Raw genomic sequence first — 16,685 nt, forward strand, 5'->3', positions numbered from 1 at the left:
TGGCATTTCTAGTTCAGCTTATTTAGTTCAGTGACTGTAGCTGTTATGCAGTACAGGTGACAAGAAGGTCCTTTGCCTTTGTGCTTTAGTTAGAAAGCTTAGTTAGACAGGGGATGCTGTTGTGTCAGCTACAAGGTTAGAATCACTGTGGACTTCCGATGCTTGAGAGAGCTGTTACAGCCTTGAGACAAAAAGATGTGGCTCTTAAGTGCAAGGACTGAAATTCAATGCATTTTGAGTTGTGACATTCAGTTTCAATCCTTAGTGAAACAACCTTGAAGCAATATTCACCTTAACTAGTCCAAACAGAGTCTGAATCACTTTTCCTGCTCATGGGAGACAAAGCTATCAGGATACATGCATGTTACCCCAAGGACCATATCTGAGTTTTCTGCAGGTATTTTTTGTTGGTCCGTAAATACATCTAAACTTGGTTTGCGAACAGAAAAAAACAGCTGAACAAATATCTTGGTTTCGGAGTGGTACTCCCCAATTTAGTGCTCCCACTGGGACTCTCCAAACTGTGTGCTGCTCATTCACTTCATTCTCCTGTGGTTCGATGGAGAGGAGAATTGGAGGCACAAAAGGCTGAGATAACAACATTTACTGGAAACAGCAGTGAGATAAGAAAACTAACAGCAGCAGTAACAGTACTAATGACAGAGGGTACAAGAAATAAATGATTCACACAGAAACCCCCTGACAATAGGCAATACCTGGCCACTCCCTTTTCCAAGCTGTGCCAACCCTGAAGGGAGCACTTCCCTGACCCTTCCTCCTGCTCCCTCCCAAAAATGAGGTGAGGTGATATAAAGTAATCTCTGTGTCCTAGCCATGCTCCTTCCTGAATATAGCAAAACTTTGCCCAGTCCTGGAACCAGGTCATCAAACTTTTCGGATTTTTCTGTGGTTCAGGACTAACAGATTTTGATCCATCATATAAGTTGAATTTTTTAAAATTCTACAGAGGAATGCTTTTGTGACTTTGCTTGTAATTATTGAAAATGCTGTATTTTGACATCATAATTTGGAGAGCAATTTTCAAAGTTATGGAAAATGAGAGCTTGCATAGCCATGCAGTTATCTATGGTGACCTGGACATTTTGTATTGATGTGTTTGAATTTTAAAGGAAAAGTATGTCCTTTTATGAATCTTACCTTTTGCACATTCTGTTTGATCTCATGAGATTGCTGTATTGTTGATGACTCTGTATATTGGAAATTTACTGTCCTCTGTTGGGGATATATACTGTGCGTCTCGTACCAGGTGCACTAGAGCATTACTGAGTGCCTGTGATGACTTATGCAAATTGGAACCCCTCATCTTGTAGGCAGATGATTTACAAATCAGGCTTTGTATTTTTTTTAGGTCTGGACTGAAGGTACTGGTTTTCAACCCTTCAGTTTGGAGGACTGAAATTTCTCCAGAAACAGAGAAGTTGGGTATGGAATGTGTTCTCTGACATGGTACTAATTAAGGTTGAAGAAAAACATGGGAGACAACATCCCCCATTTGGAAGCTGCTTGGGGTAGCTGACTCTTGGAAAAAGACTTTGAATTCTTAGTAAACATCTAACACTGATGAGTAGTTCAGCAGTGTGCAGCTCTTGTGCTCTGTCTGAAGCTGAGTAATTGCTTTCAGGATCTTTAGCAGTCAATTAGATTCAGTTAGGGTGTGACCTTCAAAGGCCTTAAGGAGAGACAGTGTTCATGAGATGGCAGTTCTGTGGAGAAAGGTCATCCCCGTATTATCTGAAAGTGTTTTACAGTAAACATAGGGGCCAAGCAATTGAAGTTGTGCATCTTCAAATAGTGCCAGATAGAGGAATGTGACAACATTTAAAAAAAAATACAAACAAACAAACAAAGTGAACCCACATTGTTTTTCAGTACAGACCTCAAGAGTTATTTTTAGAATAAAATATGCCCTCAATGGTTAACTTGAAATACAAAACAAAATGTTAAAGATGCCTTTCTTTTTTTGACCTTTCCCACTTCATACTTCTCAGCATAATGTTGTTTACAATGTAAATACGTCTAAATATTTTAGGAAAATGAAGCGAGACCTCAAGTTCTGGAAAGAGCAGAAAAATGATGTGAAAGTTTTGGCTGCCCTTCAAAAACTTCAAATCCACAAAATCTTAGATCAATGAGCTTGCCTCATCTAGAGACTTCTGAGAGGAAGTGGTGTTTGTATGGATCTGTGGCCTAAGCATAAATGTTTTCTGAACCATGCCTGTGCAAAATGGATCAAATACTAGACTTCATAATCTGCTTTTCTTTGATTGCTTGGAAGAGAAGACTGTTCATTTTAAAAAAGTTTTATTTTCAAAATAAATGGGCTGTGATTACTAAGAGTTTATTGAAATTGAGATTTTTTGGTAATGTCCTTGAAGAAGAACTAAGATATAATGTGGGGTGGTTTTTTTTTTTTTTTTTTTTTGGGTGTTTTGAGGACTTTTAGATGTAACTGTCGAAAGACAAGTAGCATGCTAGTATGAATGACCAAGAAGAAGCTAATGTTGATTAGATTCTTTTCCTGCTTACTGCTGTGGCTCACCTGCCTTGATGTCATGGAAGGGGAAAAGAGTCAGATTCTCTTTTGGGTGTTCTTGGGATATTTATTTACAATTCCGTCTCTATCCAAAATTGTAATTTTAGGGTGTGGGAAGAGCGATTTCTGAAGTGATGGATGGCACTTGTGCATGAATCCAAACAGATGACAAAGTCCTTTTCATTGCCACATTGAGAACGCAGTGAGAGCTGTTCCAAGGGCCGTATGATAGAAGCAACTCTGGCACAGTAAGGTCTGGTGGTTGTGTCCAAATTCAGCTGCTGCTACCTGGGATGCCCAGGAATAATAGTTTGTGTAGGCAGTGCCAGCAGCTGGAAGGAACACAAAAATTTTCAAAAGAGGGAACCAGCAGGCTACAGGTAGGGTCGAGCACATCAGTAGTTTTTGCTTGAAAATGTATTTCAAAGACAATAAAGTTTAAATAAATTGGCCAGAAAGGGGTGGCAGATGACCCAGCTTCTGTTTTCAGTACTTTTGATCCCAAACATATAAATATGTAAAACTTGTATTGATATGTAAAAAGAAAATAGTCTAAAGTCATAACTGGCTGTAGAATTTGGTGCGAATTAGATGTGTGGAGGCAGAGGTGTATGTGGCTGTTCCTTTCTGCTTCTTATAGACTACTCATGTCAGTGTTACCTGCTTTGCTTGCTCCCCACACAGAGCTGACCTTGTTCTGGCTGGCCTTGTACTTTCTCATTTCTTTGTCTGTGTTAAAGCCAGCTGGTTCTCTCTATGGAAATTCACAGCTAGGACCCTTTCAGCAGATGTCTACATGGCTTCAGCAGCTCTTTTCCTCTGCCCTTCTGTGGCTTTATTAGACTTTTACCCTCACATTACAAAGTGAAAGCTGAGTTACTCAACTTTCTTGAAGTGTGTAGCTATTTGAAGGCTATTTATAGTTGAACGTGAGAGCATATGGAGTGAGCATAGCCAGAATATTTATGACCTCCAGATCGCTGCCCTTTCTTCACTCAACCCCCAGATTTACGTAAGACATTGTAGCCTTTTATTTTTGAACCAGGATCTGTCCTGGTGCATTATACAAGAAGGTTTTCTCCTGGAAACTGCAGATAAGTTAGGCTGCTTTCCAGCAGCATAACTTCATGGAAGTTTTCACACAGTTTATAACAAGATTATAGATGTGAGAAAGATAATGCTTGTTCAATGTGTAAGGGGGACTGAACTCAGGTTTGGGAGATCTCGTCACCCACAAGACATGCTGAGAAGTCAAATAATAACATTGTCAAAGGGGTGCAGCAAATGATGTCTTTATCTCTACCAGCTTTGGTAAAAACATTTGAGAATATATATACTTGCTACGTTTGTTATTGCATGAGAATTCTTGCTGCTTTAGAAGAAGATGGGCTCAATTTGCACCAAACCAGGTGCTGAGTCTTCTTTTAGGACAGTGGCTTGTGTCCGTGAGTGAGCAGAAATACACATGGCTGTTTAGCCTCCAAAAAAGGCTGGGAAACACCCTGTCATGTCTCAGGGAAGACAGTCATCTCTGCAGAACTTTATGCTTTTTGCAGCTCAGACTTTAAAACTGTTTTCTGGAAACTTGTGATGTTCTAAAAGACCTCAGGCCTATGTTTGAATACTCAGGGTTCCAAACCTCCATAAAATTCTTTCTAAATGTTCTGCTTGCAGAAGTGACAAGACTTTGAGATCTTTGTACAAATACAAAGCTGGGCCAATTTTGTTTATACCTGTTTTTATTTTCAACTAAAAATTTTGCTTAAGATTTTTAAAGTTAGCAAGGATCTTGACAAAACTTCGTGTGGCAGTCTTTCTCTGAGTACTTGCATTATTCTGACAAAAAAAGTCTTTGTAAATGGACAGTAAACTTAATTGGTTTTTTTGGATGAGCATATGGTTTTGATGGGTATTTTGAGTATCTCATCCAGTGTATACCAGAAGATGTCTGGGTGAAGGAGTTACCTATACTCAGGGCTTCTAATGCAATCTTGTTTCCCCTGTGTAGGGACACATTCTTGAAAGTATTTTTCAAACAGAAAAAGACAAATTGCCCATTGTAGGTAGGAGACGGATTCTTCTGTGATATAAATTGACTGAGATTCCCAATGAAGGTTGAAAGTGGAAAAAAAAAAATAACCACTACCAGAGAGTATCAACGCTATATCATTTTCATGCTTTTGGAATATGTCATTACTCTGATGGGGAACTGAATAGAAACCTTTTCCTTTAAGTTTTCCTCTAAAGTCAGAAATCTGTTTTGGAATTCAACCTGAGCTTTTTGAAAGAACAGGTATGGTGACAAAGGTGGCCTTTTGATTGTGGAAAGTACTTAGTTTTGGGTTCAGTGTATGTGATTATTCTGGAATGGCAGGCTGCATAAAATTGTCAAAAAGGCATTGTAGGAGAACTTCTACATTCCCTGGCTAGTTCCTTGCCATCTGTCTGCAGTGTTATGACCATCTCTAGTTAATTATTCCTTCAGGCTCTCAACAGATCCTGTACCTTCCAAGGTGATGCCCTATGGAGGTTATGGTTTTCTTCAGGCACTTGGCAGAGCATGTTCTCTTAGCTGGGGCTCTCACTCAAAGTCCAATAATTGAAAAAAATGTCACGACTCCTAGGTGTTTGTCTCATATGCTTAGCAGTGTGGGTTGAAGGGAATATATTACAACATGCTTCCGGAATTCTTTAGGCTTTTTAGAGTGTAATTGATAACAGATTTTGATTCAAGGTGGTGCTGTTGATCTTTGTTTATCTGATCTTGCATCTTAACTATCTAGGAAAACAGTAAGAGGACAGGTGCACCAGATTGTAAGTATTCAACCCAAATAAGGTGGTACTGTGACCTATGGTTTCCTCACATAACAACACTAGAGGACAAGAATATTAATTACAAAGATGGGAAGAGCCCTGAAATTTTCTTGATCTCAAGATGGATATGACAGGCAAGTGGCATATGTAATTCATAATGTTTGGAGAGTTCAAGCTTTGTAGCAGATCAGCTGTCTTCCATGCAGGAGTAATCAGCTAGGGATCAGGAAATTTTGAAATTCCCTGGGTTGGACAGAGTGATGGAAGAGTGTGAAAGAAATGCCAAAGTATGTATGGATGGAGAAGAAAGAGGAGAACAACGATGGGCCTTGTAGAGAGGCAGAGGGTGTTCTTAGTATGGTTTGTGGTTGAGGTGCAGAACTGCATGCTGCAGATTGTTGTGGGCTCTAAAAGTGTACTTGACTCAGAAATGGTCACTTCCATGAAGAAAATTCCACCAAGTTCTTATGAAAAATAAAAAATGCCCTTTCTGCCTCAGGAATTAAATGAGATGCAAATTGCTAGAAGTTGTGAGCACGGGGAAATGATCACTGCATGTTTATCCTCTTACAAGCAGTCTATAAACTTCTTACAAGGCTCCTGCTGCTGCTGCCTGTTAGAAACCATTTATGGGAGGAGATGTACTTTCAGTCTTGTCCTGTACAACTGTTCTCATGAGCAGGCAGACTGGATTTCCAGAGTGATACACCTGTGAAGAGTAAATTGCCCTCTGGTAAGGGGAAAGACTCTCTTTTGTCTGCTTTCTCTGGATCACAAAGTAAAGTAAAAGTCCTCAGAAAATATGTGAATTCTGTAGGAACTCTTATTAGAGGAGCTGTAAACTTGCTACTTGGGAAAATGTTTTCAAAAGATGTCTTGTTTCTCTGATTAAGTGGGAATGTGAGGCATGATATGGAAGCCACATATCACCTTAACACCAGGGAGGATAAAACCACCTCTGTACTGGTGTTGCAGTTGATGATTTTCTCTCCTACTAGAAGTTAATTTTGAATTATTTTTAAAATATCAGAACAAACATTTCTATAAAACGCTGAATTTTAAACACGATTTAAGATGCTCATTTAGACTGACAAAACCTTGCTGTTTCTTAACTGTAAATGTAATTAATGTTATTTACAATTTTTCAAGACTTTGCTTTGATCTATTTTTTGTGGTTCTGTTACTGAGATGAAAACAAACTGAAATTAAGAAGTATCAGTGACAATGGTGGGAAAATCTCCCACTCCAGGCAGCAGTCCCACTTGAAAATACAGGGAAGAAACCAATTTTTAACAGAAAGTTTAGGTTAATAAAAGGTTATCAGTATCCAAAAAGGCCTCACAAGCTTACGTTTAAGCTTCTGTTCTGCTCAGTCAAACATGGATGGCACAAACTTTTCAAAATGCTTACTCTTAGTGAGTGGGGTTTTAAACTTTGGATTAAGTTTTGTTCTTTTTTTTTCATTGTGTGAAAAGCTCTTACTTTTGCTTTGCATGTAGTTTATCTAAGTACAGGTCTGAGATTTCATCATACCTAATGAGACTCAAAAGTAAGCAGTCTTTAAATACTTTGAATGGATACTTGAGATTTTTATTGCTGTCTCTGGGATTTAGCTATGCAGCTCTTATGGAAATCTTCCAAGGGACTTTGAAAATCAATACCTCAAGAGTGACCAGAGCATGAAGGTGTACCTATATGCATTTTTTATTTATGCATACCATGACGATCTTACTGGAGTGGAACAACTTTTTCTCATCTTAATCTGCCAATCGTGAGTTCCCTTCAGAGCTACATTAGGCTGAGAGTTTTGTCCAGTCTTCTAATACCTTTTCTCATGGTTTTGGTTTGTCAAATGTAAGATTACCAATGATGTTCCTCTATAGATGTCATCACAAGAGTTCTACTTACATGTGAGCATTTTGCTAATCTTTTATGAGTCATTACACTTGTTTTGACTTTCTCTCTCTATAATTATTGCAGAAGAGAAAAATACCACTGAGTATAATGTTAACATCACCTCTTCTACAGCCTTTACACACAGTCCTTTGAAAAGGGAATGATGGAAAAGAGCAGTGAACAACAGTATGATATAATGTATAATCGACATTTGGAGATTTTAATTTACACAGTGTTACCTTTTTATTTTACATATTCTGAGATACATTTTTACTTGATGTACAGGTTCAGTGATGTGGTAAGGAGAGGCTGAAATGTGAAATGGGTTGCAGTCTGGGAAACAGATTTGGTTGGGAATAAAAGGGTTTTTTGAAAACATAAAAATGTTCTTAGGTTTTAGGGGAAACATACATGTATTCAAGCCTATACAATGTTCTAATGTTATAGAAATGAAATTACTTCAATTTTGCTTTGAAATGACTTTTTTTTTTTAAATGACTTTTTTTTTTTGAAGTGACCTGGATTCTAAAATGATTGAAAAGTGTGACACCAAAACCATAAAAAATGCCCTTTTGAGTCAGGCAAAACTTAAAAGTTTAAAGAGAATTTTTGTAATTCTTCTTTGCTGAAGAGAAACCTTTTTTTGTTTTATTCTATTTTTTCCCTTCTTTATTGCCTCAGCTACAAACTCCAATGTTTGTACAGATCTGCTGAAGGTAACTTATGTGGGGTCTGAACTTTTTATACTAATTTAAGCAAATACAATGGGTTCCTTTTTCCACATATGTGAAAATCCTGTCATTCTTTTTTTGTACTTGTTGGTCATGATGCAGTTACTTGGGATCTAGCATATATATCCTGGTGTTACTTTCTAAATGAGTTCTCTTCCCAAAGTATTGAGGGGTGAAAAAGAGAGGTTTGGGGAACTTCTTTCCTTGTTCCTTTTCATTCACTTTGCAGATGGGCTTTGTGATATGTAGTACCTTACAGTGCACAGTACAACATTTCCATCAATGTCCCATTCAACAGTTATTAAAAGTAAATATATGTAATGACACTGTACCATGCTGCATGCCTATGATCGATCAATCGATCAATCAATCATCTTACCTTCTAAATTATTTTAAGTTTCTCATACAGTAAGAGCAATGTGAATAGTTCATCCCTGATACACAGAGTTCTGTTAAAAGTACCCCTAATTCAAATAAGCCAGATTTACCAAATCAAGTCACTTTGTAGAATCTAGATTTTTCTTATAATTGTTTTGGATTAAGGAGTGTTCTGCAAATGTTACGAAAAATAATTTTATATAGTAATATTTTTGTCTGTAATCAATTGTATCTATGATTCCATTAGAAGCAGCACCACTGGAGAAGAATTATTTGTTAAATCATTTAAGAGGTGCTAAACAGATTTTGTGTAGTGCATTTTCCTTAGTATTCCAGACTGCATCTAAGGCCTCACAGACCATGTTGAGTTGGAAGGGACCCATCAGGATCATCAAGTCCAGCTCCTGGGTTTGTGCAGGACACCCCAAGAATCACACCATGTGCCTGAGGGCATTGTCCAAATGCTTATTGAACAGGCTCAATGCTGATAGATGATAGATGTCTAACTTACTTATAGGGTACTACATCATCTGAATTTGAAAAATATCCAGCTTCTGAGAATGTATGTCTAATCTAGAAGAAATTTAATATTAAGTTATTTAATGAGATTGAATCTAATAAAATCTGCTTTTCAATTGAGGACTTGGTCAATATCTCTAAATTGCTTCCAAGCAGACACACCTTACCATGGACGCTTATGAGACCTGTAGATACTGTATATTTTATACAGAATAGTGGAGAGACTACAGATCTTTTACTTTTCTATGTGCATTGCTTCAGCCCAACTCATTCCAACTTAATGTGAAATGGCATGATGTACTGAAAAACTGTTATTATTTCTGGTGAGTGACATGCTAATTTTAAACATGGCTGTAGGCGGGAGTATTTCATATGGTGTGCATTGGCCAACCTGTGTTGCATGTTCCTGTCATCTGCCTGTTTTAGCAAGTGTCTCACCTAAGATTGCTTCGGGCCTGAAAGATTTTATGTCAGACTCCTAATTTTCTTAGTATATTGACATCCCCTGACTTTAAGCTGAGCTGCCACTAATTATGGATTGTTCTTCTTGTATTCTGTTTACAGAGAGAATGATCAGGGAACATTTATAAATTATACCTTTTTTAAAAGTAAGTATTTAAGTCACCTCAATGCTTAGAGCTTCCTGTACAATTATTTTCAGACATACTCATGAGTGTGTTTGTGAATAGATTTAGAAAAGGCTTCCGCTTGGATACTTACTTTTACAGAATGACAGAATGAGATGCTTCTGTAGATGAGGGGGGAAACCAGATATATTCCTCTGCAAATTATTCAAGCTGACAGAAGGATCACTGAAGAGACAAAACTTGTCACATCCTGTATGATTTAGACTGATATCTATTTGACCCATCTGCACCCATATCTGTATTAAATCGTTCATAAGACTTACAGACATTCTGTTTCTAACTAATCTGTCTTCAAAGCTTTCTAGTTCCTTGTTATCTAAACTTGAGAAATTCTCTGAATTTCCCTGACATAATCCTAGACATTTTGAAGAGCATAAAGCTGTTGATTACAGAAGCTGTATTCTACTGCTCCTTTTGTCTACCTTCATATTGAGGCATTGCCACCAAACCCTGAAGGAATATGTTTGTAGTTCAGTACAATAGATGAAAACTATCTGCAGACGAATGTTTTTCAATGATCGTTTGGATATTGTTGTGTCAGCATTGCTATTCTAGCATGAAAGATAATCTCTTCTTTCCTGAAACTTCTGATGTATTAGTAAAAGCAAATCAAGACAAAGGAAAATTTATTTACCCTTCAAATGGCTCTCTCTATCTTATAAGTTCAGTTGAATTTATGGGACAATTTACAAATAAAATATAATATGCATCTGTATCCAGTCAAAGAGTTTTCAAATAGTGTTCTATTTGAAATTCTTATTTAAATAGGTCTGCATAGTCTATGTGCCATTGTTAATGTAACCTGATTGTAGTTTTCCATGCGGGGCACAATAATTGTTAAAAACTCTAAATGTCTGAAGTTGCATTTTGTTATTTAGGGTATGTGGTTAAGATTATTATTTTCTTCTGTCAGGTTGTTTTTTCACCTTTCTCTCTCCTTAATTTTTCTGGTTTAGAATGTGGATTTGCTGCATAATCTCATGTTTCACAAGAGCATGGAAAGCAATTAAGAATACTTTTGGACTGGTTTGGCTCAGAAAAGCCTTCCCCTGAGATAATTTCATGCTGAAAGCAAACTCTGATTCTTGGCAGCAGAAAGAATTGAACCTTTTAAAAAGCAGACTCCCAGTAAGCACAATTAAGTTATTCGACCAAGCGAAGGTTGAATTTAGCCTCTCAAATAACTCTGCCAGCTGCATCAGTACTGCACTGGTCCCAGATTCCCACTTCTTTGATCTGGCATGGCAAATTCATGAAGAGGAGAAGGTGAGATACTGCATTTATTTGATAGCCTGTCAAATGGAGTACAGGCTGAGACCAACCTCCACAGTTCTCTGTAATGTCAGGGGGACTCATGTGGAGGTCATGGGGACAATAATGCATTTGTCCCTAAATTTGTTTGTATGTATTGTCACTTGGACTCTCTGCATCTTGCCAGTCTTCGTGCCTTTTGCTTGCTTTCCTTTGCGCTAAGACTCCCATTTTGCACACCTTTGGTGTTGTTTTGACACCCTTTCTCTGGATTAGCTTGTCAAAGTATTACAGACTGTGCCTGTGTGACACTTCAGAGGGAGCAGTGAGATAGTCCCTGTCACTGAGTCATGGTTTCAGCTTGTGTGCAGACTCAGGAAGCCCAAGCTGACATGACGTACATGCTTCTGCTGGTGTTTGTTTATTATAGGTTCAGAGGAACAGGAACCTGGGTGACAGTGTCCCTCAGTGCACCCTGAAGCACCAAAACCAGGCAGAAGAGATGCACTGCTGTGTTGAACTCTCTCATTCCGAATTTCATGTCTTCTCATAAATACTGTGATCAGTCTTTGTATGGTATTAATAGCAAAAGAGCAGCTATGAATGAAATAAGCAGTTTGCACACTTAGTATTTCTCCTGATGCTAAATTCTCACTAAATAATCCTCACACATAATATCATGTCCAAGTGCAAGAGAATGAAGCAATTCTGAGGCCTGCAAGGCTGCAGAGGAGAGTCTTGGTTCTTCTTTGGTTCCTCTCCTCCTCCATGAGAGGCAATCATCTTGGACAAGAAACCCCATTTTAATTTCAGCTAAACTAGGAAAAGGAGAGATAGAGGGTAGCTAAGAAGATGAGGAAACCAAATCTTTATTCTAAAATATAATCTTAATAGCATTTAGTTACTTTAGTGATTTTGTGATTTAGTTACCTGCCTGTTTCCCAGAAAAGCTGCTCATTTTTTTTAGGCACTGTGTAATGGTAAACCTAGGTCTGAGTGAGCTTTCCACAGAGCAGGGTATGGCAGATCTAAGCTCCTGTATACTGAAACACCTCTGTATTTGTTGTGCTTCTAAAATGCTCTTTGAGAGGAGCAAAAATTCAGTGGTGCATCAGTTACTCAGAACCACAGTGGGACAGTATGTCTGTGCAGCAGAGGACATTTTGTTACTGTCTACTTCAGATATCCAAAAACCATTATTTTCTTAAAAAAAATTCGTAGTATTCCTTTGCTCTGGACATCTATCACAGTCCTCTCATGACTTTTCCTATGTCAATAAGGACCACACATCCAGAGGATATGCAGTTCAGAGCATCCACCTTAGGTGCTTTGAGATGTCCTGCAGATGATCTGTACCTTATCCTTGTTAGTCTTCAAAAACAAATCTTTCTATTAAAGGGTTCTGCCGAGAATGTCTGAAGTTTTGAAGAGAATTTTTTTGTCAGCTTTGTGCCACTCTACCATGAAGATCACTTCCCTCTCTCTAAGGGTATGCTCTCTGTTTCATTTTTCTTTTGCATGTGTAAGAGGAAACCTGAACCAAATAGTCAAACTTCTGCAGAACAACTCTAAACAATGTAACTGTGGATTCTGTCTTTTTCTGTAATTCTATTTTAGAATCAACCTAACTTTGTATTAACTAATAAAATAAACTTTGTATTTTTTTGAACTCTGTGGTTAAGATTTTAAAAATACATCCAAATGGAACTTCTCCCTTTGTATCCTTGTACCAAGTTGGAAGCAGAAAATAGAGGTTATGGTGGCAGCTTCGTATTTCAGATCTTTCTTGTTAGAACTTGATATTACACCAGGCCTCTGGGGCTTGTTTTTGGTTTAGTTTGTTTTGGTTTTGGTTTTTTTTATGCTCTTAAACTTGCTACCTAGATCAGAAAATGCAAAGATAAAAATTTTGGAAATTTTTATTTAATTCTGTAAAGAGCAAAGGTTTGTCAGATATAGTAATTTGTAAGCTTTATTTCAAGTATTCTGTGGATATTTTGTGCAGGATGCAATACAGTAGCAGGCCATCTTCTTCTGATGCGACATGGAAATTCAAATTTAGTGGCCTTAACAGAGCCACTGGTATTTCCATTGGATTTCTGCAGCCCATAAAAAGAAGCTGACCTCATACCCTGTTCATCTTCACGGCAGTGTCTTTCCTGTGCTCTGAATTGCTGAAATGACTGTTACAGGGATGCTTCAAGGGCACAGGGTAGAGTGAGGGAGAGAGGTTGGATACTTTTTCACTGAGGACAAGGATTAGGTGAGAGTTTCAGCAAAAAGAGAATTGAAGAAGAAGATCTCTCAGATCCTGTGATTAGGTTAATGGACCTCACTAGCAACTTAAGAAGGACTTAGAGAAATAATATAAATATTCACTTTGTCATATGGAACCTCTTCAAGGGAGCATCAGAGCAGTCCTGTGTACTTGATTTGAAGCGTCAACACCTCACTTCTACATATCACCTGTTCAGGAGTGTGAGAGATCTCACATTTAAACAGTGTACCAGGATGAGAGAAATGGAAAAAGATGAGGTTTGAATTGTATTCCTGGAATACATATGGTACACATAAAAGTACTTCAAATTGGATTATGTATGTACTTATATATTTTGTGTCCAAACATTGTTTTATTCATTTCATTTTTCATGGGAATAAACAGAGAAAAATATCTTCAGTTTGTTGGCTTAGACACAAGGTTGCAAAGGTAACAGAGCAAGTGTGCTGTAATGCTGAGTTGAACATTATAACTTTTACCTGGTTAAATTTATTTCTAGGTTGTAATTATGATGGTGATTGTGGCCTAATATGCGTTAAAAAGTCAGAATGCTCCAGAGAGTGAGAATAAATTTGAGGTTTCCAGGATGAGTGAATTTTTCCCCCCAGGAATTAGTGAAGATTGCCATAAAGCTCACTGCAGTTTATGTAGAAGTAGTTTCTTAATTGCTCATATATAAGATGTGTAGTGGGGCATATAATGCTAACGTGTTCCAAGAATTCTTGAAGTTTTTGGTTGCTAATAAATGTCATAATAAGGAAATACCCAAGATGATTAATGAAGTAAAAATCTGTGGTGACTAATCTTTATCTAAATAATTAAACAGTAGTTTTGGTCTGATCTTGGAACAGAACAGATGTACACCTTGGTAGTGCAAATCTTCATGAGTATTCTTCCTCTTCTTTTAGCTGAGAAAATAGCTAATGTCAGCTGAAAAGGGCATCAGTTTCTTTGTGGTCAATGAATCCTCAAACTCTGGAATATCCAGATGTTTTTGAGAGTTATTTTTACTATGGAGCTGAAAAGGGGGTAATCCATTATCTGCATGATTGTTTTCAAAACCACAGCAAAACTTCATAAGGAATATTTGGCAATGTGTAAAATGCCAAAATGGAAGTATTTGAACATTGACAGTAAAACCTTAGTTGTATTTATTAATGCTAATTTTAACATGGGTAAAGATCACTCTGCTTTCAAACTAATGGAATCTATTTGCTTCTGGTTGATTACCCAGCATATATGCTGCATCCTATAGGAAGATAAGAAAGAGATAGATTATCACTTAGTCTTAGGTCATAAGATCACAGGGTAATTCAGGAGAAGGTACCTCAAAGTCCGCTCCTGCTCAAAGCATGGTCAGGTCTGAAGTCAGACTGAATTGTAGAGAGCTTTATCTAGTCTTGTCTTGAAAACATCCAAGAGGAAAGGGCTGCACAGCCTCTCTGAGCAGCCTGCTCCCCTGCCTGACTGCCCTTAAGGGTGAAATTTTTATCATGAAGTCCATTCTGAACCTTTTGTTTCACATTACATCCATTGTCTCTTGTCCTCATCCCATGAAGATCTTGACTCCATCTTCTTGTCAACCTCCCTGTAGGCACTGGCAGGCTGCTGTTAAATTCCCCCAAAGTTTTTTTTAGGTTAAGCAAGCCCTGGTTCTCTCAGTCTCTCGTTGTAGAGCAAGTGCGTCAGCCTCAGGCATCATGGGGGCTCTCTGCTGAACTCCCTCCAGTTTGTCCATGTCCTTCTAGAATTGGACACAGCTGAAGTCCAATGAGTGCTGAGTGGAGGATTAAGGGAGGATGATTTCTTCTCTCAATCTGCTGGCTGTGTGCCTACTAATACAGCCCAAGTGGCTGCTGGCTGTCCCTCTGGCTAGGGCACAGATCTGGCCCATGCCCATCAGGACAGTTTCTGCAGAGCTTCTTCCCAGCCTATCCCTTCCCATTGTGGGCTGCAGCAGGGGGGCTTCCTTTTGTAGGGCAGCACTTGGCTTTTCTCCTTGCTGAATTTCTCACAGTTCTTTTCAGCACATTTCTCTAGCCTGCCTTCATCTCTCTGAAAGAGCTCTGCCTTCCAGCATATCAAGTAGCTCCTCTCTGTTTGGTGTTAATCTGCAAACTGGATGAGTGCACGCTCCGCTGTCTCCTCCAAGATAGTGATAAAAACTTTAAGCAGGACAGGTCCCAGGCTAGAACTCTGCACTCCTTACTCTTCAGAATCTTGGACCCTGCTATTGCATGGTCAGTACAGCCATGGCTGCCTCTCACTATCCCATCCCAGGCAGCTCTTCCCTGTCAGTGAACAGCAGATGCTGGCAAGCATCACCCTGTATGTGCAAGCATCGCCCAGTACCTCTAGCACAAACTTGTCCCTGACACCTTCAGTAATCTTGACTGCTTGTGTGTCCTGCCATGAAGCACTTTCAGCAGACATCAGGGAATCTTGAAAATTGTATAATGAAAATTTTCAATTGTATCTCTTGAATTGCTAAAACATTTTAGGAAGTTTGTTTGTCAGTTTTTAAGACAGGAAGATATTAAGGAATTAAATGAAATTTTATTTATAATTCTGTAATAAATCTCCACAGATATGAATATTTTCCTGTTCAATATTTGCATTTGTATGCTGTGTGATGATTGACCCCTTGCAATTTTTTATCTTAAGAATCATGAAGGTAGGAATGACGGAAAGCTACTTTCCATGATTGAATACTACTACTAGTGCTTCTACAATATGCAAGAAGTTTTTTTATGATATGATTTTAACAATTATGACAGTCTGATGTTCTGTGTAAAGAAATTTATTTCATAAGGTATTCATTTAAATGCAAGTAACAGCAAGGAATAGAGAATCATTTATAAATATAACTTTTCTCTGAAAATGAAAAATGAAAAGGAATTTCATTCAGTGGTATAGTTTAGATCTGAAATGCTGCTTTCAGAATTTTATTTCATTGAATGAAATTATGTTAGTCCATAGTCATTACTGACAGGTTGAAATTCTGTAGAGACCAGGGTATGGATTGTTGGTATGAGAAGCAGAGTGCAGGTGGACTGAGCAGGTGGGCTGAGCAGAGCAGGTATTCTGCTTCAGGAATCTTGTTTCAGAAAGTATTCTAACTTGAGATCCTAATTCACTCAATTTTTGAAACTTTGCGAAATAGAATACATCAATTCCTGCCTAAAATTTAGCAGTGAAATGAATGTTTTCCCTATGTAAACAGTCTTGATAAATTACAGATGCCGACCAAATATTGATTCTGTAAAGAACTATTTTCAAATTAATTTTAGTTGTCCATAAGAAAAGCTTTTTGAAAGGATTTAAAAATCCAAAATATATTAGAGCTGATAACTAACATCTAAAATAATAAATTGAAGCTTGTGATACTGTAGTTTTACATTTGAGGGTGGCAGTAATATACATTGGAGAGAAATGGTATGATCCCAATGACATTTCTGTTCAAAATGTCTTAAAACATAGTATTAGCCATCATTTGTTATTTGTAAGAGGTTGTCCCCATACTCCCTTGTTAATATCATAACTCTTAATAACATTCTGAATAACTGTTGGATTCACTGCTGTTGCTAATTTTAATAGGAAGTTGTTATTGCTGGCTA

General features: G+C 37.9%; 1 protein-coding gene across 8 annotated transcripts in view; it reads left to right on the forward strand.

Annotated features, from left to right (window-relative positions):
* Positions 1-16,685, forward strand: part of TAFA2 (TAFA chemokine like family member 2) — a 186,183-nt gene that overhangs the window by 20,076 nt on the left and 149,422 nt on the right. The window contains exon 2 of one of the 8 annotated variants that reach the window (XR_004239724.1): positions 1,370-1,443. The exons of the other annotated variants lie outside the window; for them this stretch is intronic. The gene's annotated coding sequence lies outside the window, so the exon portion shown is untranslated. The remainder of the gene's footprint in view (positions 1-1,369; positions 1,444-16,685) is intronic. 8 annotated transcript variants of the gene reach the window in all.

This window comes from Corvus moneduloides, chromosome 4 (assembly GCF_009650955.1).
Source record: "Corvus moneduloides isolate bCorMon1 chromosome 4, bCorMon1.pri, whole genome shotgun sequence".
In the NCBI taxonomy this organism is placed as follows: domain Eukaryota; kingdom Metazoa; phylum Chordata; class Aves; order Passeriformes; family Corvidae; genus Corvus; species Corvus moneduloides.